Genomic DNA, 25,641 nt, shown 5'->3' on the forward strand with positions numbered 1-25,641 from the left:
GAGATTGCACCTCTCCTTGCCTCCTCCAAAGATTCCCCTTATTACCGGTCCCTCCAGGACCGATCTTTGCCCGAAAGGGCACCAAAAACTTAGAAATTTGGCACTGGGAACAGAGTGAATTTTCCTGTGCCACCTCGACCCTACGTCACCCCCAGAAGTCCTCAATTGCTTCTTCTCATTTAATTCCAGCTGGTATTATCCATTCCAAAAGAAATGGACCTTTTGCAAGATAGTGCAGGCCCTAACCTTTGTAGGTACACCAAACTTATCATTGATGATGATGCCACTGACAGTTTTGAAGTAGGACCAGGTGTAGTGCATCATCCATGTCCAACTGCTAGACATCCACAAGAGTGACTGATGCCATTTCTGTCCCATGCTCTGAAATGAATTGTGCTTGGTAGTTTCAGAAAATTGTTTCATTCTCCATAGTTTGGAATCCAAACAACTTTTCTACAATCTTGCACAAGTGTAGGTTGCAATCTATTCAATCATTAACTAAGACACTGGATCTAGTTATAACTAAATTTAGGAGGGGTACATCATTGCTGCAGCAATATATCCTTCTCCTTTAAGGACACATTTACAATCTCCTATCTACATGCTGTCATTCTCTTTCTGACACAGGTGGAAACCAGGAAAGACAAGGATTTTACAGTAACCTGAGCTTATTCCATGGAAGGTCCTGTCCACTTCTTCAGGTGCCAGAGACTCAAGAGTCCCAGATAATCTTGCATAGTCTTGCTTCATCTCTCATTTCTTGAGAACTTGCCAAATTGTCATTCATTCTGAACAGATACCTGCAAAATCCCTGGAAACTGCTTGCAATAGTTAACAGGCCAACCTGAATTTTTCACAGTAAAATTAATCAAATTTGGGCTTTTTCTGGATATAATGTTAAGTGATGTAAATCTAAATTGATGCATGGAGGGGGCAGCTACTAGTTGTTGAAATATTTTTTTCTGGACAATTCAATAATGCCTACAGGCAGCATTTCCCTTAGATTGAAAATATATACCTCTTAGATGATCTAAATAAATTTAAAAATGACGTGCTTCAAAATGATTTGGATATATGGGCCTTGGCTGAGCTGATAGCTGAGTAAAATTAATTATTTCATAATGAATGCTTTGTAATAGGTAACTTATGTGATATTCCTTTATAGAAGCTTAAAAACTATTTTCAGAAATTGAATCCACTGGGGAGGGGGTTATTTGGGCCTATTTCTCTTCATATTTTTCCTCTCAAAAAGTGTCATTTGTCAGAACATATTTTTAATTTTCCAGATTTACCATATGAATATTTACTTTCTCAGGTTAATGACTGGCAAAATTTGCCTCTTGGAAAATTGCCCTGTTGGACCATTTCAAAATTGGCATATTTAACATTTCTGTAATCTGGGGAGTATAAAATTCAGACTACATAATTTAGGAAACATGGAATTCCTTTGACTATTACTAACTAATTGTGAGATATGGCATACCATAATATCTCTGCTCCAGTTGGATCACAATCATGCTAAATTAACATTTTTAGTAAACCAAACATGAAAATAGAAAGATGATGTAGGGTGTTAACTGTGGAAACTGATAACAAAAACATTTAGAGGGCATCAGAGTGGGGAAAGAAGACCCTCCAGTAAAGATACTGGATGTATCTTTTAGATGTAATTAAAATCCAGTTAAGCTAACTGAGTTTTATTTGATAGCTAAGTGGGATCATAAAAGAGCACAGAGCTTTTAAGGCTAAAAGCTATGCCTCTGAAGCTGTGTCACTTGGGGTGACAAAACTTGTAGTCCCATCAAGTGTTATGTGTAAATATTTAGACAATGGCATTGTGCCTCATATGACTTGTTCAACCAAAAAGCCAGGACTGCTCAGCTGATTCTGTTTACCTTGATGCTAAGCTGGTTTGGTCATAATGCAATATATGACTTAAACTCTTTTTCTACTCTAAGAATATTTAAGATGGCTTCTCTTCCCAGAGCAGCCATTCTCAACACCTAATAAAAGACATATTTAAAATATACAGGGCTTTCATCAGTTTAGCTCACTAACTCATGCCACCTGATGTACATGTAATTATTTGCAGCTGTTAATTTTATTGTTTTTGGAAACTCCTGACAAGATAAGCTATTAGCCTCACTATATATTTATATATCTACAGTTTTCCTTCATTAGGTTCCAGTTAGGGGAGGGAATTAGAGGAGATAATTTGATACAAATGTATTGAGCAGCAGAGACATTCAGAAGGATAGCAAACTAATAATCCTAGTTGTTTTTCTCAAGCAATTGTGTTTATGCCTACTGAATGTTCACTAATCAGGGAATATGGAAGTGTGTCTCTGAAATTTTTGAAATTTAGTTGTTTCATGTGAATAGACATATTTCTTTGGTTCATTTGACTTTTAAAATATGAAAAAGCATCTATATGAGGACTAACTGTGCTGGATGCACTTTGCAATCAAGTGAAAGATGTGCATTTCTCAGCTGCAGATTCTATCCTAATTTCTCTTATATAGCATCATATTATTGTTGGCATTATTTCCAATTATGGTTTGTACTTCCAGAAGCCCAAGATAAGAGGTTCAAGGTTCTCTATTTCTACTGTTTTATCCATACAATGAACATTTGCCTGAGAGATATCAAGGGATTCAAGTCACCTAGTGAATTCCTTGACAGAATGGGAGCTGAGGCTAGAATATCCCTACTCTAGCGCTCTAACCACTATTATTTTGATTGTCATCTTCCCAAGAGGTGAAGAGTTCCTATCCTACTACTAGCTTGAAAAAGATTACTGACAATCATGCAAATCCTTCTATAGCATATATGAAAACCTGCATATCTATGATCCTATCATATGAGGTGCATCTTCTTTTTGTTATTATTTACTCTATAAGGATGCTAATATTTGTAGATCATGGGGGCAGGCAATTCACTGTCCCCTCAGTTTTCTTGAACTATTAACTCTGATCAATGCAATCATGCTTTTAAATGAAACAGGCATGTGGAGGACAAAAGGTTTATTTATTTTTATCCCTTTATCACTTTCATAAATAACTCAAGGTGGCAAACATACATAACACTCCTTCCTCCTATTTTCCTCACAACAACTCTGTGAGGTGGATTGGGCTGAGAGAAAACAACTGACCCAAAGTTACCTCTCTGGTTTTCATGCCTAAAATGGAATTAGAACTCATAGTTTCCAGCCTAGTGCCTTAACCATTAAACCAAACTGGGTCTCATTTTCCTTAGGAAAATTAATATAATTAGGAAATGTTTCCTAATGCTGGAGAGCACATAAGAAAACAAGGCCATAAACTGTTGCCTTGTTTTCTCTTTTGCTGATCTATGTTGCTTGATTCTATGCATATTTTAGCTCATTTCAGTTTCTTCATTTTTCATAGAAAAATGAAAAACAAGAGCACAAGTGGCAAACAAGTAACTGCCTAGGATACTTCTCCATGAATAAATCTGGAGGCAGGGAAAGAATTATGCTACCACTTATTAATATAGCAGCTGGAGTCTTTCTTTATGAGCAGATTTGCTGGCATGAAAAGCTGTAAATTGCTACTAGAAATAGCAGGTGCACTTCAATTCTAAGCAATTTTACTCACAAGTAAGTATATTAATCTGCCATTACAAATAGCAATTTGCACAGCTGCTGTCCAGCCTTGCAAAATAATAAGCAGGCAAGCAATGCAGGACAATGACAGCTTCTTTAATAAGATGCTTTAGCTGATTTTTTTTTTAAATCTGAAAATGGATTTTGGAGAGCCTTTGTATTTGTATCAATTGTTCCAAAATACAGGATGTGGGCATGTTCAGAAAAAAAATCCTGAGAAAATTTAACTCAATGGTTGAACTCATTTGTTGGATTAACCATCACTTGTTTAAAAATGGCAATTAATTCAATTAGAGAACAATACTGTATAAACATAAACTACAAAGCATGGGTTGAAATCATAGTGGTTTTATTGAAACATCATCTAAGTCAAAACCAGGTAGACCTCAGTCTGGTTTAGAGAAATGTTTCCAATTCCAGATGTAGTATCATATCTATATCCTGCAATTGCAGATTAAATTTTCCAGCATATTAAACTGTCCCTACCCCTTTGCTTAGTCTTTAATTTTCCTGAAACTGATGTCAGAATGGGAGAGAAAAAAAAAGATTGCTACTCCCTGTCAAATGTTCCATTCCAATGGCCAAGGGAGAGCTCAGACATAATGTAATATAACAATCATAAGACAACTCTATTAGTTATGTACCCTAAAGAATTAGGTGATGGGACAGGTAAAGAACTTTTTTTTTCTCTTCAATCACCTTTCTTTCCTTCCTTTCCAGAGGTGAAGCTTCGTTTCTTTCTCCGATTGGATTTTCTGAGTCAGAACACAGATGTGATATAACCTAGAAGAGTTTCCCCCATCCCACATACAAACATAACTTAAATAGCAGTGTGACAAACAAACATGAAGGATAGATTTTCTGTACAGAACTTTGAAAGCCAAAGTAATTATAGCATTGCCAAATAAATACATTGAAGAATCCAGGGGTGAAATGGTTTGAAATGCCTCTCTGACGATCAGGCAACTCAGTTGGGATCGTCAGAGACTTTTCAAAGCATTTTTTAAAACCACCTCTTCGGCCAAGAGGTTGCAGAAAAAAATGTTTTGAAAAGCCTCTGACGATCCCAGCTGAGCCGCGTGATCATCAGAGGCTTTTTTTTTTTACTTTTAAAAGCATTTTTTCGTCGGAAGAGGTTGTAGAAAAAATGGTTTTAAAAGTAAAAAAAAAAAAAAAAGCCTCAGATGATCGTGCGGCTCAGCTGGGCATGGGGGGGGGGCCCACAGGGATTTTTGCTACCGGTTCTCCGAACCATCCGCCGCCATCGCTACTGGATCGGGCGATCCGTTCTGAACCGGGAGAATTTCACCCCTCTCAGAATCTATGATTTTCCACTACTGGATGTTACAATTGTGCTAGTCCAGAATTCATTTTAGAATGAATTGTTCAGCAAACCATAAATTACATATACTAAATCAGTTATGGATTGCAACACTTGTATTTATGCATCATCTTAAACCAGTGTTGGCGAACCTTTTCGGCACTGAGTGCCAAAACAGGAGAGCTCGTGCAGGGGAGCGCTGGAAACAGGAAGAGCAGCTCTCCGGCACACACGCATGGGAGCGCCGGAAACTGAAAGAGCAGTTCTCCAGCATGCATGCACGTGCTGGGAAGTTGAGCTTCTAGTTTTCAGCAGGCGCATGTGCGCCGGTCACCTGGTCTTCTGGTTTCCGCTGCTCCCGCGTGTGGAAACCAGTTGGCCAGTGCGCATGTGTGCCCTGGAACCCAGAAGAGTAACAAGTGATGGCTGGCGTGCCCGGAGAGATGGTTGTGCGTACCACTTCCAGCATATGTGCCATAGGTTCGCCATCACGGTCCTAAACCATAATATGTGTAATATATCAACCTAGCTATTCAGCTTATAAACTACAGCTCACTTACCTATCAATAAACCATGGTTTTAAATCATGGCTTAATGTTGTATATTAATTCAGCCAGTTTAACTATCCAGTATTATGGTTTCTTCAAAACAGATTATGGATTAGCATGCAGCGTGAACATAGCTCCTAGCATTTTCTTTCCCCTTACCTTTTCTTTGCAGTGAAATTTCACATTGGTATTTCCTCTATTTTTGTCTTTTTCTTCTAGCATTAATGGCTGAATGTTGCCTGTGAACTTGTCAGCTGCTTTTCCTACATTGTGCCTGTCAATAAGCTCCTAATTTCTGGTTGACTCATATATTTTACTGAAATTGAATGCTATCAGGGACTCAATAAACTTTGTAATGCCTTAGAAACAGGGAACAATAGAAGCCCACCCATTCAGATTCAGCAGAAAAGACATTGGCGATACCAGATTCTTGAGTCAGCATTTAAAGAGGAATATCCCAACTCGTTCTGCAGACAATTAAATGCTTCTACACATTTTGCATGTTGTGTTTTCATGGCTCTAACATAGATAAATTGGTTGCTGTTGTACAAAAAGATCAATATTGTACCTTTATTTGAAATCCCACATCAGCATACAAGGCAGCATCTGCCTTAAATAACTGCAGGAACTTCATTTTTTTCATTCAGGTTGCAAGAGTGAGGTAAAGCATTCATAAATTGAACTCTGTCATCCTATTAAAGAAATGTAATTGTATGAGTTATGAGATCAGTAAATTAAAACTCTTTGGAGACAAGCTAATTACAGTTCCATATCTGCAGAGGTGGGAAGCCTTCTTTCCTCCTTTAGAGATTATTGCTATAGGATACCCCAGTTCTGAAGAGGCATGCCCCTTCAAAAAGGAATGCCTCTTTTGTAGACCAATTGTCTTTTGTAGACTTCTTTTGTAGACCAAAAAGAAATGCCTCTTTTGTAGACCAATTGTAGAATCCTAGAACTAGAACCAACTTGAAGATCATCTATTCTATAGGTATCAAACTCAATTGCGTCACAGGCTGGATGATGATGTATTGCAATGTTTTTTGCCTTTGTGGAGCCAGGGTTGGCGTGGCCTGCACATGATGTATCTGGCCCATGGGCCGCTAGTTTGACAGGCCTGATTCTACTCCAGCCTCTTGGTAATAAAGGACACATATCACTACAGTAACCTGATGTTTCTGCCTTTAAAAGCAGTAATGGAGTTACTATGACTTTCCAAGGCAGTCTGTTCCACTCTTGAACACCTCATACCATCAGAATGTTCCTTTTAATGTTAATTCTAACTCCCCCTCCCTTTTGTTTGCAAGGGGATTGTGGCTGAGTACTGAACCCCCTGAAGCCAATCTGCATAGCGCTCAATGCCTCTTCTTTTCTCTCCAAATTATTCTCTGAGTAGATAAGGCCAATAGAACAAGATGAAAAGTATACTCATCTGGAGAGGGAAATAGCTAACAAAATAAAATCCAGAAAATATGGAGCTGTTTCCTCATTCATTTGTGAGGTAAATATGTTCAGCTCTGCATTCTCTTGTTTTATCTCCTGTATACAGATAGTCTTCAACTTACAACCACAATTGAACCCAAAATTTCTGCTCTTAAGTGAAACATTTGTTAAGTGAGTTTTGCCACATTTTACAACCTTTCTTGCCACAGTTATTAAGTGAATCACTGCAGTTGTTAAATTAAATAATAGGATTCTTAAGTGAATCCTGCTTCCCCATTACCTTTGTTTGTCAGAAGGTTGCAAAAGGTGATCGCAAATGGCCACAAATATAAGCCAGTTGACAAAACATCTGAATTTTGATCACAAAATTCTGCAATGGTCCTAAGTGTGAAAAATGGTCATAAATCACTTTTTTTCAGTGCCATTGGGATTTCAAATGGTCATTAAATGAACGATTGTTAAATCAAGGACTATCTGTATAGAGAAAGCAAATGGAGATTGGTAATGGATAAAATAGAGATATTGGAACAGAAATGAGGCGTTGGATTTACCGTGAACGCCGTTTCTCCGGGGACTGCGGAGTGGGTCAGGAGTGGGATGATCCAGTTGGTTTGGCCAGTCACTGAGTCGAATTGTTTTGGCCACGCCTCCTCGTGCCTCCGTCGCCTCCAGTTTTGTTTGACGAATCCAGATCTAAAAGACAGCTTCTGCCAACAGTTAGCAAGAAGTCGTGGAGAAAGGAATCGCAGGCAGGAGGGGCTTACCCACTCCGCAACCCCTGGAGAAACGGCGTTCACGGTAAGTCCAACGCCTCTTCTCCCAGAAGGCTGCGGAGTAGGTCAGGAGTGGGACATACCCAAGCTCATCAGCCCTACGGGTGGGAAGCCTGCGAACTAGGAGGCCTCAAGGCCAGGTGTACTCTAACAGGTACACCTGGCCTTGAGGCCTCCTAGTTCCTTCTTTCCTGCCGAAAGAAGCCTCCGCAGAAGGGAAGACATCCAAACGATAGTGTTTAATAAAGTGGACAGGAGTAGTCCAGGTAGCTGCCCGGCATATTTCCTCGAGGGAGGCCTGCGTGGCCCAAGCAGTGGTGATAGCTGCATTGCGAGTTGAGTGAGCAGTGATATGCCTTGGTGGAGGAATAGACTGTGTTTCATATGCCCGGGCAATACAAGGCTGGATCCAGTGGCCAATGGTGGCCGAGGATACCTTAGACCCCAATGAGGCAGGTTGAAATGATACGAATAGAGCCTCAGAACGCCTGGAAGGGGCAGTCCGCGAGATGTAGATCTTAATAGTTCTGCAGACATCTAGGGTGTGCCATTTGTGTTCCAGTGGATGAGCTGGTCTGGGACAGAAATTGGGAAGGACAATCTCCTGTGTCCCTCTGTGGCTTGTCCTCCAGGCCGAGGTCAGCACTGCCCCTAGATTTCATTGGAGACCTTTCAGGAGATCCAATGAGGCTGGCGGAAGGTGAGACTCGGGTGTGCCGTGAATGAAGGCTTTCCGAGACCACCGATGCCGAGCGGTGTTCTCATATGCCTGTTGCAATACCATGCAAGATGGCTCTGGCAATTAACTGTTGAACCGCCTCAGGCAGAACCTGCAGGTCCAAGGGGTTAGAACTCTGTGCAGGTGAAGGATCCTGAGGGGTAATTGCATAAGCAAAGGGGTCCCCTTTTTGCTGGGCCCTGGAAGGTGGAGAACAAGTACATTGCTGGTCAGTTCTCTCGGGGGAGAAAGCCCCGGAGAGGTCAAGGTCATTGTTGGTATCCTGGTCTTGAGAGCCAGAGTGGGCCGTTGCGGTGTTGACCTCATGTTCAGCTCTCATCTTCTTGGCTTGTAAAAATTATTGTTTCAATGCCCTTTGGCGGCGTTGGAGGTCCTGTGGTTGATTAGACTTTCTGCCTGAAGCAGACTTAGAGGTTGCCTTGCGGGCAGTCTCGGCCTTGTTGTCAGATGACTGTTCCGTCATAGTGGAACAGACCAGATGAAGGACATGGTAATAGCCTGCAGTCCTTGATGAGTAATGGGTGGCTTTCCCAGGAATCTGGGATATGCCAGCACTAGAGGCGGCTAGAAAAAAGGGGCCTGAAGAGAACAGCGTTAAGGCTTGTATTGCAGAGCAGATATGGGCCTTCGCTGAGTTTCCGTGCAATTTTTTTTTTTTTTGCCCCAGTTAAAATGGTCGCCAGACGTGGAGAGGTGCAATCAAAATGGCCGCCCCAAATGAATCACACTGGCCGCCCACGAGGATCGTACTCGCTGTAAATGCAAAATTGGCTGCCCAGTTTCACAATGCAGCACTGGCCGCTTGCCACTGTAAGGGACAAATCCCGATAAGTTGTTACCTGGGGTTGATCTCACTCACTGAGAAGAGTGGCACTTTCTTTGCGATCACGCTTCGGAGAAGCGCCGTTTTTCAAAATGGCGGCCATGGCACGATGGTAATGGTGCGACAATGGCGGCTGCTGGCGAGGAGCTGAGGAAAATGTTGACAAAGCAATCCTGCGGCCAGAGGCTGAGGGAACGGCCAGCGTTTGTTCCGCAAGCGGTGAAGCACTGGGAGCGCTAGCACCAGTCAGCTGTAGAGTGGGCAGCGGCGGCGCGGCAGCGGCGTTTTCAGCCTAACACTGAAGTGGCCAGCTCGCACAGCGCAGGATTGCTTGAAAGTGTAGAAGTTGAGGAGTGCTCGTAAGAAAATAACCCTGAGCAGTGGTCAGGAGTGAAAGGACTCAGAAAAACCATCTGGTCAGATCCACTGAGTCGAATAAAACTGGAGGCGACAGAGGCACGAGGGGGCGTGGCCAAAGCATTTCGACTCAGTGACTGGCCAGACCAACAGGATCATCCCACTCCTGACCCACTCCGCAGCCTTCTGGGAGAAACAGGTAGTTTTTGACTGAAACCAGAAACTTCTATTGCTAAGAGATTGATAAGTCCACCTGATTTTTTGACCTCTTTGGCAAACATTAAGCAAATCATATGATCACTAAGTGAATCACACAGTTAAGTGAATTCAGCTTCCCCCATTAACTTTGCTTGTTGGAAGACAACTGGGAAAGTCACAGATGAGGATCATATAACCCCAGGATGTTGCAACCACTGTAAATACATGAAGTTTGCCAACTGCCCAAATTTGGATCACATGACTATAGGGACATTGCAATAATCATAAGCGTGAGTTGTAAGTCACTTTTTTCAGCACTACAACTTTAGAATGCTTGCTAAAAAATAGCTGTAAGTCAAGGACTATCAGTGCTCTAGTTCTCCAGGTGGGTGATTCAAGCAGGGACAACGGGATATGCATCGAGACAGATTGTGATAGGGTTTCTTTAGTATGTAGCTGAAAATTGACAGAAAGATTATTGTTTATTACTGTTCATCAGTAGTACATGGCTGTGCCCTTTTAACTTAGCTGATTTTGATTAAAATGTCTGTTTGACCTGACACTTTAATAAAAGACAAGATGGGTGTCTGTAAATATTATATGGAGTAGTGTATATATCTACTTTTCTGGCTGATAACCAAAACTTTGATTTGACCTTTCCAGTGCTGGCAATGTCTTTTTTCAAGAACTAAATTGCATATGACAGTTTCTGTTTTCCTTATGTCTTTTTTCTTTGAAAGCTTTTGAACCTAGAGCTGAAGGAGGCCACTGAGAAAGCCTTGGGCTTGCCATTCTTATTGGCGCCTCCTAGACACTTAGCTGATACCGTGTTTCCCTGAAAATAAGACGTGTCTTATATTTTTTTTGGACCCCGAAATAAGTGCTTGGCCTTATTTTCGGAGAGGTCTTATTATTTTGGGGCGCGTGGAGCAAGATGGGGCTTCTCTTGCTGTCTTACCTGATTTCCAGCTCTGCATTTAAATATTTTCGGGGAGGGCTTATTTTTTGGGGGAGGCTTATTTTAGGGCATGCACTCAAAAGCCCAATTGGGTTTATTATCAGGGGATGTCTTATTTTCGGGGAAACAGGGTAGAAGTAAATTCTTACTGATATTTCCTAGGTAAAAAGTGAAGTTTAGGTTGCTGATTAAAGGTGGAATGAACTTTCATTCTGTTGTTTACCCCTCCCACCCACCCCCACCCCAGACTGGAGATAAACCAATTGCTTTAGCTAAACCCTGTTATTCACATTGATTTTTTTGAAAGTGAAAGTTTTAATTACTCTGATGTTAAAAGAGCAGATTTTCAAAGCTGTGGCCTTATCAACAGCCACATAGCACAGATAGTTAACATAATCACCTTGTCCCAAAGTTTGGGACCGTTTCTCCCAAAGTTGCCAGTCAGTATCAGCACTATTGTTCTGGGATGTATATTCCCAATATACCATCAGAGTACTGGGTTGGGGCAAGTTTGCTAATTGCAGCAAGCAAATGCAATTCTGGCTTTTGTGATCCTTGAGAAAATATATCACATAGTATAATACACATCTGTTTCCCACCATAATTTTTTAAAAAAGATCTTTGTCTCTGTTTTGCACCTCACTCAAAGACATCCTGTATGATTTCTAACAAAACTGCTGAACAGTAGATAATAGCAGGCACTTTTTGATAATCTTGGAAAGACATCCTCAAACATGGTATGTAACCTAAACTCTATTCTCTTTCTTTCAAAAGAGGAAAACTTTCTTGTAAAGAGAGTTTTCAGGATAGTTCAAACCCTAGTTCTTGTATGGCACAACAGTGCCCTCTAAAGCATCTGGTGGGTTGACCCAAGCTGAGAGACCTGAATAAACGAAACTAAGACTTTGTTTCCACAAAGTGCCTTTCCCAGATAATCCCACTTATTTTATCTGCAGAGCTGGCAGACAATGAGATTATATACCTTTTTAAAGATTCATATCAAGACTCCAAGGCACTCAATAATTTGACTAGATCCAGGACTTTAGAGAAGGCATAGGTGTAGTAAGATGAGCTCCTAAGGCTGGTTTGCAGTCATCCTCCACATTCTGTCAAACTGAAAATAATGCCAAAAAGAAAGTCAGCCTAACACCAAACAGAAGGCCCAGACATTATTTCTGCAAATATCTCCTCTGCACAGAACCCTGAATATGTGCTGAGATCCAAGAATATATTCAAGGAAAGAATAACTGTAAAAATATAAATAAACAAATAATGTTATTATATAACAATAAAAGAAAGAATTTTGTTATATGTGACAAAAGAAAGAAAAGGTAGTACTAATAAATGGCCCAAAGCACCACTTGAATACTATCAGCATTGAAAAAGTCACCATCAATCAATTGCAAAATACAGCTTTACTTGGACCAACTTAAATCCTGTGACAATATCTTTACATCATCAGCATCTGCCTATACCATGTCCTTGGGTAGATAAAAATACCAAATCCAATCTAAACATCTGACATCAGAAAGAATACAGAGACGTGTGTAAAAACTATAAACTAGTTTTCCAAACATATAGTTTAATTGATTTAATAAGCACATTTCTAATTCAAAACTTCTCCATATGCAAGGCTTCAGAGTTATGCTGTCACCTTCTGTATTTCAAGATTACAAGATTCTGCATTCCTGGGTTTTAAATGGAAGGCACAAGGCATCTTCTATTCTCATGTTCCCATGATTCAGTTGACGAAAGAAACCCTTCACTGAAAACTTCACAGCTGCACAGACTTGAGAGGTCAAAAAATTGAAACTGATTGGTGGCAACCAGTTATGATTATCTTTCAATGGAGAATTCATAGAAAAAGGACCATGCCAGTAGAATTCCTTCCAATTTTTTTAAAAAAAAGAAGAAGAAGAAGAAGAAGAAGAAGAAGTGTGAAATGGATTTAGCACACTAAACTATGATACAGTTTCTTTCTTTTTGGCTTAGACCATGTGAACCCAAAATAATTCTTATATATACAATTATTATTATTTTTTTAAATATATACCTTGGTATGGGTGAATCTATACTGTCTCTTCTATCAGGAGTTCAGTAGCATCTAAATCTAATTAAATAAATATTTGCTTGATTAGATCTAGAATTCAAAACCAAGTAAGTCACTTGCAGAAAATGATACTAAAATAACACATTTGTATAAAAGAAGAATGTAAGCGTTTCGACATAACTGTGGCAAAAGTTCATTTAAATGTTCCATGTGGACAGAATACAGTCAAGTGATTCTTAACATTCTGTATGTCATGTCATGTATGTAATGATAATGTCATGCATATCTGGTGTCAATTGTTTTGTGAATGGCCAGTATCAATCAATAATGATCACTGTATTTCCTATAGTTTAATTTTCTGCTCATCTTATCATTTTTAACATCTTCCACAAGATGTATTGTATGTTTTCTCTTTTCTCAAGATAATATTCCATGCATCTGATGATGTGTGTACTATGTTTCAGATTGACATGTTGAATAAATAGTTTAGTCTTTAGTATGGTAAAAGAGTCTGTTGTCTTTGCTGAAAACTGTAGGACTTGAATTGCTCAAGGTTTTTTTTCTACTGTTTGGCAAATTTATAGGACATTTTATAACCAACTGTAAAGAAGCAGAAAGAAATATTTTTGTATGGTGGCAATATAGATATTTTGCAAAATATTTGGCATGAAGGACTCTTGGTGAATCTCTGGGATTTTTCCTTATAAAGGAAAAGGGAATATGCACCTAATCACATTCTTCTGAGGGTGCTAAGCATTTCGGGATAAATACTGACATTCCTGAAGGTGTTAACACCCCAGATTTTCCTCTCTAGGCTTGGTGGGAACTGAATCCAGCACACATGGAACGTTTAGCTTGGGAACAGTAGCTGTACTAGTCACTCACTCACTCACTCACTCACAAGAATCTGTTCCTGCTGCTGTTAGGAGCAAAATATGATACAAGACCCACCAGCTGTTGAAAAAAAAGGTTTAACGTCATCTTCACAATGGTCTGTATCATTAATTGAAACTTCATGAAAGTATTCTCAGAAGTACAGTTCAGTTATTAGTTTGATTAACTTCTGGAGTAAATCATAATTGGTTATGCTTACACAATACATTAAACTGTAAACTGTCGTTTATAAAACATAATAGCTGGACTCATAGGCATACTCAGCCCCTAAAATCCTACAATCAGGTAACTGCCATGATTGAAACTTACAAAAACCCAAAGATCTTTATTAATGTATGAATTTGCTGATTACAAACCAAGAAAAAAAATTACCAGTAGTAGTTCTTTTCTCACACTAACAAGTGCAAAACATGGGATCAACCAAAACAATTATTTTAAGCTTCTTTCTGGAAAAAAAATTAAACCATCTCCCTCACCCCTACTTTGCTAACCTTTGCTGGTTCTACACAATTTGATACTGTAACCTGGAGAAAATAGAGTTTAGAAGATAAGAATGGACTGTGAACTTTAAAATGCTGGCAAAATAAACTACTGTCATGCATCCCACTAAATCATAGTTTGCCTAACCACAGATTTCAACATAAATTTTCAAATTGCTGAGCCATAAACCATGATTTAAATCTCTTTCTGTAATGGACTGAACTAGCAATAGAACAGCATCTTGTATGCAATCTTGGCTTCTAGCTAAAAAGTGTTTTTAATTGAACCTCCACCCCATATTCTTTCTGTGTCAAATTCAGATTCCAGAAATGCAGCTCATTGGAAGAGCTCTCAAATTCATCTGCCTAATGTTCTTCCTTCTCTAACAGACGATGCTGTAATAAGCAGTTGTCATTAATGAGGTAAAGCAGAATGGATAGAGAACAGTTTTCCTCAAGATCCTCCCCCATCTTTCATAAATAGAATCAGAGGTGATTCAAGAATGTCTTGTAAGGGAACTCAAGACAATGTTGTCAAGGTTTCTAGAATCAAATTCAAAAATTAGGATTCCCTAGAATGGCACAACAGCACAACAGAATACATGGAAAAATATGATACTGTATCATGCAGGCTTTCTGTGAAAGACTTCTGGTATGGCCAGTAAGTACGAACTGCTAACCTTTTCCATATATCAGAGTCTAACCCTTAAATCAGGCACATCCAAGAGAGGAAGTGAGGAATCGTCTTGGACTGCATATAAATTATATACATAATAAATAATGTATATAAATAAATAATTCCTTTATTTTTTATATTTAAAAAACAACAACATTATGAAGTACATTGCTAGCTGTCCAGGGCCACATGCAGCCAATGGGCTATGGGTTGAACACACCTGCTCTAAATGTTTTAGCCTGTTTTCCAAGACTTCAAACAAAGATTATTTAGCCAGAAATAAGAGGGCAGGCTATTTTCTGTTTGGCTATTTAATCATATTCTAGATCGGTACATTAAGTGTTTAGCCTGAACAGTTGGGTCTATGCATAAGCTCTCAAATTATAAATATCAAATTCATTCTCCACCTCCTGGTTCCTCAATCTGATTCTAGTTCTCCAATTCTGTTTCACAAGTCCTGCCTTAAGTCTATTGTATGTTTTTGCAGAATACTTTTTGCATATTTTATTGCAACACAGACTTCTGATCTAGAATGACCAGATCCAATTGTAAAATCTACACAATCAGATTTGATGCTGACCTCATAATCTGTAGAATAGGCATTTATCTTGACAAAAAATTTAGCTGGGTGAGACAAACACAGGAACCAAATTCCAAAACTTGTTCAGCAAATAAAAGTCCTTCAAATCAGTGGTAGGTTCCTCCCGGTTCGGCCGAGCCGGTAGAGGTGACAATATGATGTCACCAAACCAGTTCTCTTTGCTTGGGAACTGCCCCCCCCGCGTTATTCTTACCTTTTATTTGGCCTGCCCCCAATCTATTCACTGCCTCCTGAGTCCCAGCTGATCGGCTAGAAGGAAAAAAACTGTTTAAACTCTTGCCGCGGGGCTTCAAAGGGCTGCCCTACAGCTGATCAGTGTTAAAAGGCAGTGTGGTGGTAGACCAGTGCGCTCGAAAAACAAATGGGTAGACCGGTGCCTCCAAAAACAAATGAGTAAACCAGTGCCTCCAAAAACAAATGGTTAGACCGGAACGCTCCAAGAACAAATGGGTAGACTGGTACAGCTCTGCAAGCAGTTAAAAGCCTGGTAGACCAGTACCTCTGCTAAATCCTAAAGAATTGTCACATGACCATCAAACCATGCCCACAAAATAAGCCACGCCCACAGAACCGGTAGTAAAAATTTTTAGAACCCATCCCTGCTTCAAATATAGAAGATGGAAGGACTTCCGGTTGGCGTCGCGGTGACCCAGATGGTGGAATAGCGGGGCTCTTAGGAGCCCCGCGAAAACCCCATCTGATATGCCACCACTGGCAGGTCTACGGACTTACCCTGTCCTGAAGGGACAGGGGGAAAGAGAGGGACCCCTCGGTCGGCCGAGAGGAACGGGCAGGCTCCTCGGTCGGCCAGAGGATTACCCTCTGTGTCGGCAGCGGCAGCCATGGCGGCTGCCCCGAGGCTATGACAACCGGGAAAAGCGATGTGCAGGAGGAAGAAGCGAAGAAATAGAGCAAACTGTTTGGAAGCCGGGTGAGTGATTTAACCCAGGTGGGAACAGCGTTTAAATAATGGATTTTAACAAGAGAGCCCTAGCCTTAAACAGCGGCCACAGACTGTGGGGGCAAGAAGATTTAGGAAAGTTATTTGCCGGAGGAAGAGACCCATTTATGAATTATCTTTATTATTGTTGGAAATTGTAAAACTTTGAAACTCTTTGTTATTGAACTGGATTACTTCTGGAGAGACAAAGAGGGAAGAGGTGGTAAGCAGAAATTTTTTGAAGCAACCGGGAAAGCTTATCGGAGAATTACAGAATGGTTAAAATGGAGTCATGTCATGAAGAAGTGAAAGTTTAAACTTGTGGATTACTTTTGAATTAACTCAGACACAATGTATCTTGCTACCTAAATTGGTCTGTTATGGAAACAATCAAGGAGGTCCAACTTTGGGGATTCCTAATTTGTTTAAGGTTTCAAGGAAAGAAATAAAATGGTTGCCTGTCAAGAAAAAGTGAAAATATAAATTGTGGACCGCTTGTTACTTAAAGGAGAAACTTTGACTCTTGTCTTCTCAATTAGATTATTTTGAAGGAAAACTAAAAAAGTTTGATTCTAGATGTATTTAATTCATTTTTGGACTATCTATGGATAGTTGAAAAGAAGGAATTAATTGGACAATTAAAACTGATTAAAGACGTGGCAGCAAAAGGAAAGGGCGTAGAAACGGAAGAGGATATGACAATACCATATTGGGAATAAAAAAGAACTAAACTTCTTAGTCTTTATAATTTTATTGACATTTGGAATTGAAAAGGGAAAAAAATTGTAACAAGATGAAAAATACTATAGTCTAATTAAAAGGGATGTAAATGTTTTTTATGTAATTGAGGTTTAAACGATGTAAGAAGGAGATTTCCTCTTTTTTCTTTTACTCTCTTTCTTACCTCTTCTTTTTTTTCTTTTTCTTTTTTTATTTACTTTATTACTCTTTTATTTTATTCCTCTCTTCCCTATTTTTGTTTTTTTTTTGTGAAATTCTTTTTTATATTCTCTTTGCCATACCCTTATCTTTTTATTTTATTTTATTTCTTATTTTTTTTCTCTTATTTATTTTTTTCCTCTTTTTTATTTTTTTCTTCTCTCTTTCTCTTTCCTTTTTTTACCTTTTATTATTGTTATTAAGAGAAGTGATTTTTAAGATTGGAAAAAGGTAATTCTAGAAAAACTATAAGAAACATGAAGAGTATAAATGATTTTTGATTATTGATAAGAATTGCTGATAGATTTAATGATTATAGAAACTGGCTTCTTTAAAAGGGTTTAAAATATTGTTTTTTATAGAAAAAAAGAAAATGTGAATGAAGCCTTTACCAATGAGAATTGTTTATAGATTTTATATGTTGCTTTACATAAAAACAAGGAACAAATATAAAATGGATGAAATTTAAATAAAATTAATAGTGTAGGAGAGAGTAGGAGAGAAGATATATATTAAAATGCATTATTATTTTATTTTGATTTTGGGGATCAGATGATTAAAACTAAATTGTGAATTAGTTATATATAAGGTTAGGAGTTGAGGGAAGCATTTTTGGAGAATAGATGATTAGGCTGTGAACCAGCCAAAATAAACTTAGGAGGAGTGAAGGAGATAAATGCTGGAGACCAGTTAGAGCCAAACTGTGATTCAGTTAAATATGAGGTAAGGAGTGGAAAAAAGCACCACTGGAAAACAGCTAATTAAGCTGTGAACCAGCCACAAATAAACCTAGGAGGAGTGGAGGAGATAAATGCTGGAGACCAGTTAGAGCCAAACTGTGATTCAGTTAAATATAAGGTAAGGAGTGGAGGAAAGCACCACTGGAAAACAGCTAAGCTGTGAACCAGCCAAAAATAAATCCAGGAGGCGTAGAGGAGATAATGCTGGGGACCAGTTAAAATCAACTATGAACCAGTTAAATAAAAGGTAAGAAGTGGAGGTAAGCACCACTGGAAAACAGCTGAAAAGCTGTTATCCAGCTAAAAATAAACCTAGGAGGAGTGAAGGAGAAAATGTTGGAAAGCAGTTAAAATCAACTGTGATCCAGCCAACAAATAAGGTTAGGAGTGGAGGAATACAGCCAATTAAGGAGTGGAAGACAGCCAATTAAGCTGCAATTCAGCCAAAAATAAAAATAGGAGTAGTGAAGGGAGATATTTTTGAAGAATAGTTACTGATTTTGAAATTTTTAAGAGAGGAATAAAATATTATATGTTGATTATTAGATGTGATTTAAAAGAAACTGACTTGAATTGGGTCTTTGAAGTAAGGAGAATATATGAAATACTGATTGTTAAAATGATAAATGAATATTATAAAGAGCTGTTTAGATTTGAAGTTTAAGATTTAGGGTGATTACATAATAAAATGTTAAATGTTAGAATAAGATGTTAAATTGAATGACAAAATTGGGTATAGATTTGTTCTGTTTTTACTTGTTTTTTTTTCTTTCTTTTTTCCTTTTTTGTTAAGATGTTAATTGATGAAATTTGGAATTTATATTTATTTTATCCTGGATCCAAACTTTTGCTCTAAAAAGATGGTGTTTTATGTTTTATATTAAAAACAAATAAAAATTTTTTCAAAAAAAAATGTAGAAGATGGACTTACTATATTCTAAAGTAAGCTTATATAGTACAGTACAAATTGAGACACTACATTTGTGGCACCAGATATTGTTGAATTATAAATTCCAGGAATACTCCTTATTGGCCACACTAGCTGGAACTGCTAGAATAGATGTTGGAATTCAGCAAGTTTAGAAGTCAGGGGTTTCTTTGTTTCTAAGGTTAATAATAATAAAACAACTTGATAAGTGATAAAAATGCCAAATCCAATCTAAGCATCTAGATATGATAATAGCATCTATTGATCGGGATAGTATATGTTGCAGTATCTGGAGACAGCAGAATCTAAGAGAAAATTACAATAAAGAAAAACCTGCAAATGGAAGCAGAATAACTGTGGCAAAAGAAAGCAAAGGTAGTACCAATAGTAGTAGGTGACTTGGGTGCAATCCCGAAAGACCTGGAGCACCACTTGAACAGCATTAGCATTGACAATAACCATCAGACAATTACAAAAGGCAGCTGTACTTGAAACAGTTTACATCTTGCCAAATGTTCTTTAAAACCTACCCTAGGTCCTTGGGAAGGGACTTGATATGTGGGTAAAAATGCCAAATCCAATCTAAACATCTGGCTGACAATTGACCAACAATAATATGTAGTGATGCTTCCCAATTCTGGAATCTCAGTCTGCTAGAAGTCTGAATTCTGCTGCTCCCTGCTTCTTCAAATTCAGTAGTGACGTTTATAAATAAATGAAGTCTGTTTTTGTAGACTGTACTGCAAGAAGCAATAAGAAAGATTCAGTTAAATAAGTCTAGAAAGAAAGGAGGAATCATCATCATCAACAGCACCACCATCACCACTATTTTCCAGACTCGTTTCCCTGTACTGTTTTCATTGTTATTGGTGTACAGATTGCTTTGATGTAAATTGTGGCATGTTAATTTCTGAACAGATAAATAAAAGAACCAAGCTATTAAGAAAATCTGAATTCTAGAAGGCTGTTGCACTTATGTTAGGCTTTGCAAAGGTGTGTCTAGAGGTCATTCATTATAAATTATCTACACTTGTTCCGGAAAATAGCAGACAGAATTTTACATTTGGAACTTTACATTTACATTTGGAAGAATGTCACCTAATACATTTATTATGCAACAAACCACCCTCGAACTGAAGAATAAGCCAGAAAAAGAATATGGTAGTGAGGAGACAGATATAGATGTGGAGATTTTCTCATTGTTTAAGTCTGCAGAATCCCAATATATATATATTGGGATTATATGTATATAAATTTAAATATTAAATTAAATTAAATAGCAAGTGTTTACCAAAGCCAAGGCTTAAGCCAGTGTTTCTCAACCTTAGCATGCTGACTGAGAAATTCTGGGCGTTGAAGTGCACCTATCCTAAAAATGCTGAGATGAGAAATACTAGAACAATTGTCCTTTTTTTCAATGGATAAGTTTAAAAATGATGAAAAATAATATCAAAAAGAGATGTGATAATCAGACTATTGCATACAGGAAACTGAAATGAAATGTGTATAATGTTCTCTTGAGCTGATGCTCATGAAAAGAACATACAAAGCATTAGAAAATGAATGGGCACGTCACAGGTGACTAATAGGACAGGTTCCAAGTTTCTGCATGGTTTCTCTTTTTACAAATCCTTATTCTCAATGCTACCCTCTTGTAATAACCAGATACCTGAACAGCTTTTCTCCTTTACTTACTTTTCTACAGAAAAAAGGGCATGTTGAACAAAATCACACCAAATTTTGTAGGAGGCAACAAGAAGAGGCTGGCTGGCAGGCAAGCAGGTTCTTGTGATTTCTCTCACAAATTCCCACCCCACACCTCTAAGTCATTTTTTTTATTGCTCCGCAGAGTTGTTATCTGAAGGGTGCAGCGAGTAGGCAAGTTTAGCCTCTCTATGATAAAATCAATAATGCTAGAGGACTGTATTACTGAGACCTCCATTCCCAGCCTTTCCAGTTTGACTGAACATGCTGTGAAGCTACAAATCCATTTGGGGATGAACAGTACTCTCTCTCTGTTGGAGGCTGATTACCTCTTTGCACCAGTGAGTCTTCTAACCACTAGGATAAATGGCTAGAAGCAGAGGAAAGGAAGAATCTTTGCACTCTGCCTCTGTATCTATCTCTCACTTGGCCTGTAGTAAAATGAGACTGTATTTAATAAAGTTCTCAGCACCATGTCCCCTTTCTCTCTGTTTCAGTTATAGTTTAGGTAGCAACATGGCTTTCCTATCCAAAGAATTCCTTAATAAACCTATCTTTTACCCCAAATATAACAAATCTCTGCTAGCATTCAAAGATAACTGGGCTAAACCTAGAGTCTGCACCCAAGTTAACTATATTACAAGCAATTTTCTTTGAAGGAGACCTGCTGCTAAAGAACTAATACACTTTTATCCCTTTTCATCTGTTCAGTAACACATCTTCCTGTTGAATTCAAATTCTGTTTTTATCTTGCTGCCATTTTTCAAAGTCTATTAATTCCAGGCAGATCCTATGAGAAGATGTTTTGGCATTTTAGTTGGAGAGAGCTGTGGAGGCTCCATGTAAGGAAAGCTGGTTTACCAAATGTCTTTCTCATCCATGCTGAAGCATGGTTTGAGTTTCATACAGCAATGACTCTAAACAGTGTCCGAGAATTTTGTGCAATGGAAAAACAGCAGAATTATTATGCCCCTGTATCACCAAAGAGTTACTGAATTCATTATGTGTCATCAAATCAATGTCAAATCTTAGAGATCAAATTGTTAGATTTTCTCCATGATGATCTGTCCTTAATCTGATCTTTCAGGTCTCCCAATGATACATTTATCACCACTTTAACTGAGTCCATCCACTTCACTGCTGGTGGTCTTCTTCTCTTTCCTTCCAGCTTTTCCAGAATCAGAGCTTCCAGAGAGCTATTGCCATTACAGTGAGTCTCCAACTTATGATTGTAATGGACCCCAGAATTTTGATCGTTAAGTAGTGAAGGTGGTAAAATAGAACATCTTATGATCAGACCTAATTTTATGACCTTTTTTGCAGTGGTCATAAAGCAAACACTGTGGTGGCAAAGTGAATGCAGTGGTTGTTAAGTGAATCCATTATTTGCTATGGGACAGATTTTGCCAGAAACTGGAAGTAAATACTGGTTTCTGGCAAAAATGTCATAAATTGTGATTATGTGACCGTGGGGTGCTGCTGTAAATGTGGGCTGGTTGTCGAAAGCCCAAATGTACTTATGTAACTAGGGAAGGGGGGCAAAATCAGAATTTCAAATCCAGGTCATAAGTCCCATTTTCAAGATCCATCATAATTTTGAATGATCAGGAAATAACCAGTCCTAAATTGAGGATTACTGGTGCTTCAGGGTATTTGAGGAATTTCCTCTGAACAGTTTTTTCCTCAGGGAATGCAGCACTTTGGCTTCCTTCCATGACTGTAATATTCCCACATATATAATAAAGAGCTATTTTCATCAGAAAAATCCCAAGAGCAGATGGAAAGATAGATGAACATATGCAATGCACAAAGGCAAAGAAAAATGGGTGACAGTAAAATTCTCCCCAGCAGCATCTCTACTGGGACCTATTTCTATGTATCCAAAATATTTTGCTTGTTTTCTGTCTTCCTTTTTCTTGCATGTCCTTAACACTGGCAGCTCTTGATTTCCTGAAGGTTACCTCTGCCTTTGGGGCTAAGAAAATATCAGGCAGGCTGATTCCACGCCTGCTCTAGAAATAACCATCCCCCTGAAGAATAAACCTAATTTTATTTTAGAGCATGACTTTGAAACTGCTGGTTCTCAGTGCATGGACGCATCTCCCTCTACTTTTCAGAGGTATTGGGCAGGTCAATGATATGAATGACCTGAAAGGAGAATTTGCTTTGGATAAAACGAATTAAGGCCTTATAGCATGTAGAGGGAAGGGGGGGGGGGAAATCTGACCTGATATATTTTCAATCAGTTGGGTGAATAAAGCAGGCCAAGAACAACAGGTCATATTTACTCCCCCCTCTGAAAGTGGGGCGGTATTTAAGGCAACTATAGATTTCACCACAAAGACACTGGATGTAGAAAGGAAGATAAGACAAGCAGAGCTGGGTCAATAAATCAATCTGCTCTTTTCACCTAATAAATTTCACTTGGTTCCTCTTAGTACTTGTCAGCCTTACCAGGTAGATCAGACAGGAAATACGACCAGAGGAGCCAATTCTACTTTTTTTGTAAAATTACATTGATAGAATCTTGCAAGTCTGAAAGTACAATTCTCCTTTACAGCTCAAGAAATAGGGAGAATCCCTCCTTATCCTCTTGCCCAGCCCCACTATCCAGCTGTGGGCTATGCTGTTTCTTACCTGTTCCCTAGACAGTATCTCTTTGCTCACCTCCCCAGGTCTTTTCTAAATATCATTACAGGGCTCGTCTGAATTCTCATTAAGGAAGTGAGAACCAGGTGAGGCTTGAATCTTCTTGATTCCTATTATATCCTAAAAGCTTCCATTTCATCTCCTCCAATAAACAAGAGCTGCGGCAGATTGAACCTAGGGGAAGCCAGATTTGCACCCGTCAGAATAACAGAGTTGGAAGGGACGTTGGAGGACTTCTGGTCCAACCCTCTGCTCAAGCAGGAAACCCTATACCATTTCAGACAAATGGTGTCCAATCTCAAAACCATTAGCCACAGTGGCACTTTCTTGTGCTGTCCAATAAAAGGAACTCAGCCCTGCACAGAACTACTACAATTATAATTTGTGTGCTGATCTACACCATCAAATACAGGGCCCAGATCACACCTTGTCTCAAACTGGCTTTGGAAATAAGTAACATAGGAAGAGGGTTAGGAGATGGAAAAGAATGGGTAGTCATGTGGCTGGAGAGGAGGGAGTGTAGAGCAGCATTCAAACCAGCTGTGCTCCATGGTCCTGCCGGCAAATTTGTGATTTTTGTCATGGGGGTCACCTTTTCTAGCAGGCTGCCATCTACCCCTCATCTTTCAGGCAGCTGGGAACAGTATCTAATTTCTCCCTCAATTAGCTTCTGATTAGCACCATCCCTTGGCCCTGGGCCAGCCTCTGTTTAATGCACCATTAATAATTCATTTCTCATGCAGCAGGAACTCAGGGAATGAAAGGGATGGTGAGGATCAGACTTTTGCCAGAACAGAGAAGGGAGAAAAGGTTCTGAGAGCAAAAGGCAACACTAACACATTCGGTGCCCAGTCTCACTTAGGGAAGGGGAGGCTCAGAAAAGGCTTTTTTAAAATATATCATGCAAAGGTGGAAAAGAATAGAATGAACATTCTGCCATGGTAAAGCTCTATTTAGGTTTTCCGTGAGATATTTTTCCCTTTTTTACCCATTTTCTTTCCTTTCTTTCTTTTTGAATTATGCATGTGTAGATGGGGTTGGTCTGGAGTCAGAGGTTGAGTTCATTCACAAGGTGGCACTGTGTTTTGTGCATTATTGGATTATTGTGAATTTATGGGATTATAAATTAATCAATAAAACACAGTAAAAAAAAAAGCCACCATGGTTAAGTCATTGAGGAACCAAATGTTTTGGGGTTCAAGAGCGATGTCAACGTATCAGGCGTTGCTCTCTCTATGTCATTCCATGAAAGTCCACAAACCCCTTACCATATTCACCAAATCTTGTTAACTCAAAACCCAAGACTTGAATGTAAAGTTCTGTTACTAGCAACACATGATTTAGAACACAAATCCAGAAAAATATAATATTTTAGTATTGTACTAAAGAAAAACGATGCTAAAAGGACTGAAAGGATAGATGCACCCATTTCACTCACTCACTCTTTCTCTCTCTCTCTCTCACACACACATACACACATGAGTTCAGAAGAGATTACCTACCCTTTTTTGCAAGTACAGTAGGCTCTGTGGTAGGGCTGTCAAAGTCCCAAGTCTTTTAGAACTGTTAAGAGGCCATAAGCCCCTGCACTGTGGAACCTGCTCCCCCTGGAGTTGAGGCGGGCTCCCACTCGCCAGGCCTTCTGTACAAGCATAAAAACATGGCTCAGATGAGCATGTCGCTGTAGGGTTGATTGATGCTCTGAAAAAGCCCCTCCCCCATCTTTTAATGAATTACCATCCTTCTTTTAGAGTTTATATACTTTTTTAATGCTTTTAATATTTTATTGTACATTGCCCAGTCCCTCTATGAAGAAGTTGGCAATTCTTAAATATGACAAATAAATAAAATGTTGTTTGCCAACCTTGGACGCTCCTGCCTGTCCTTGCTTTCCTGCAGTATATAGACAGTTGATGCAGATTACAAAAAAGTTGTGCAAGCCTGAAAAAAAAAGGTATTGCTTTAATGAGTTGAAAAGAGATGCTCTGCACATGCACCCTGTGCCTTGTAAAGCACCTCACTTGAAAAATTTGCATAGCTCTAAGAAACAAAGTTACCATCTCACTTGTCTTTAGGAAACAGAATGGCATTCAAGAGTGATTTTTAAGAGCCCAAGAGCTCCTGAAAATAATTCATGAAGAGCATTTTAGAACAGTTTGCACAAGGTTGAAGATTTATTGATGGCTCCTGCAATGCATGGCCCCTGGCTGAAGAACATGCAAACTTTTGGTATGCTTTGATTCCCCCTACCCCTCCCTA

The 25,641-nt window shown here is 38.9% G+C and overlaps 2 long non-coding RNA genes across 2 annotated transcripts; both read right to left on the reverse strand.

The window, feature by feature from the left end:
* Positions 1-6,056: 6,056 nt before the first annotated feature.
* On the reverse strand, positions 6,057-11,841 carry LOC148114102 (uncharacterized). Its single transcript, XR_015733844.1, has 2 exons — positions 11,765-11,841; positions 6,057-6,186 (listed from the first exon to the last, which is right to left on the reverse strand). It is a non-coding gene; the product is annotated as an uncharacterized LOC148114102 (long non-coding RNA).
* A 753-nt stretch (positions 11,842-12,594) lies between these two features.
* On the reverse strand, positions 12,595-25,639 carry LOC148114103 (uncharacterized). Its single transcript, XR_015733843.1, has 5 exons — positions 25,247-25,639; positions 24,885-25,024; positions 19,560-19,769; positions 12,836-12,892; positions 12,595-12,668 (listed from the first exon to the last, which is right to left on the reverse strand). It is a non-coding gene; the product is annotated as an uncharacterized LOC148114103 (long non-coding RNA).
* Positions 25,640-25,641: the final 2 nt, after the last annotated feature.

The sequence above is a fragment of the Pantherophis guttatus genome, chromosome 4, assembly GCF_059756535.1.
Source record: "Pantherophis guttatus breed Tessera chromosome 4, ASM5975653v1, whole genome shotgun sequence".
Taxonomy (NCBI): Eukaryota; Metazoa; Chordata; class Lepidosauria; order Squamata; family Colubridae; genus Pantherophis; species Pantherophis guttatus.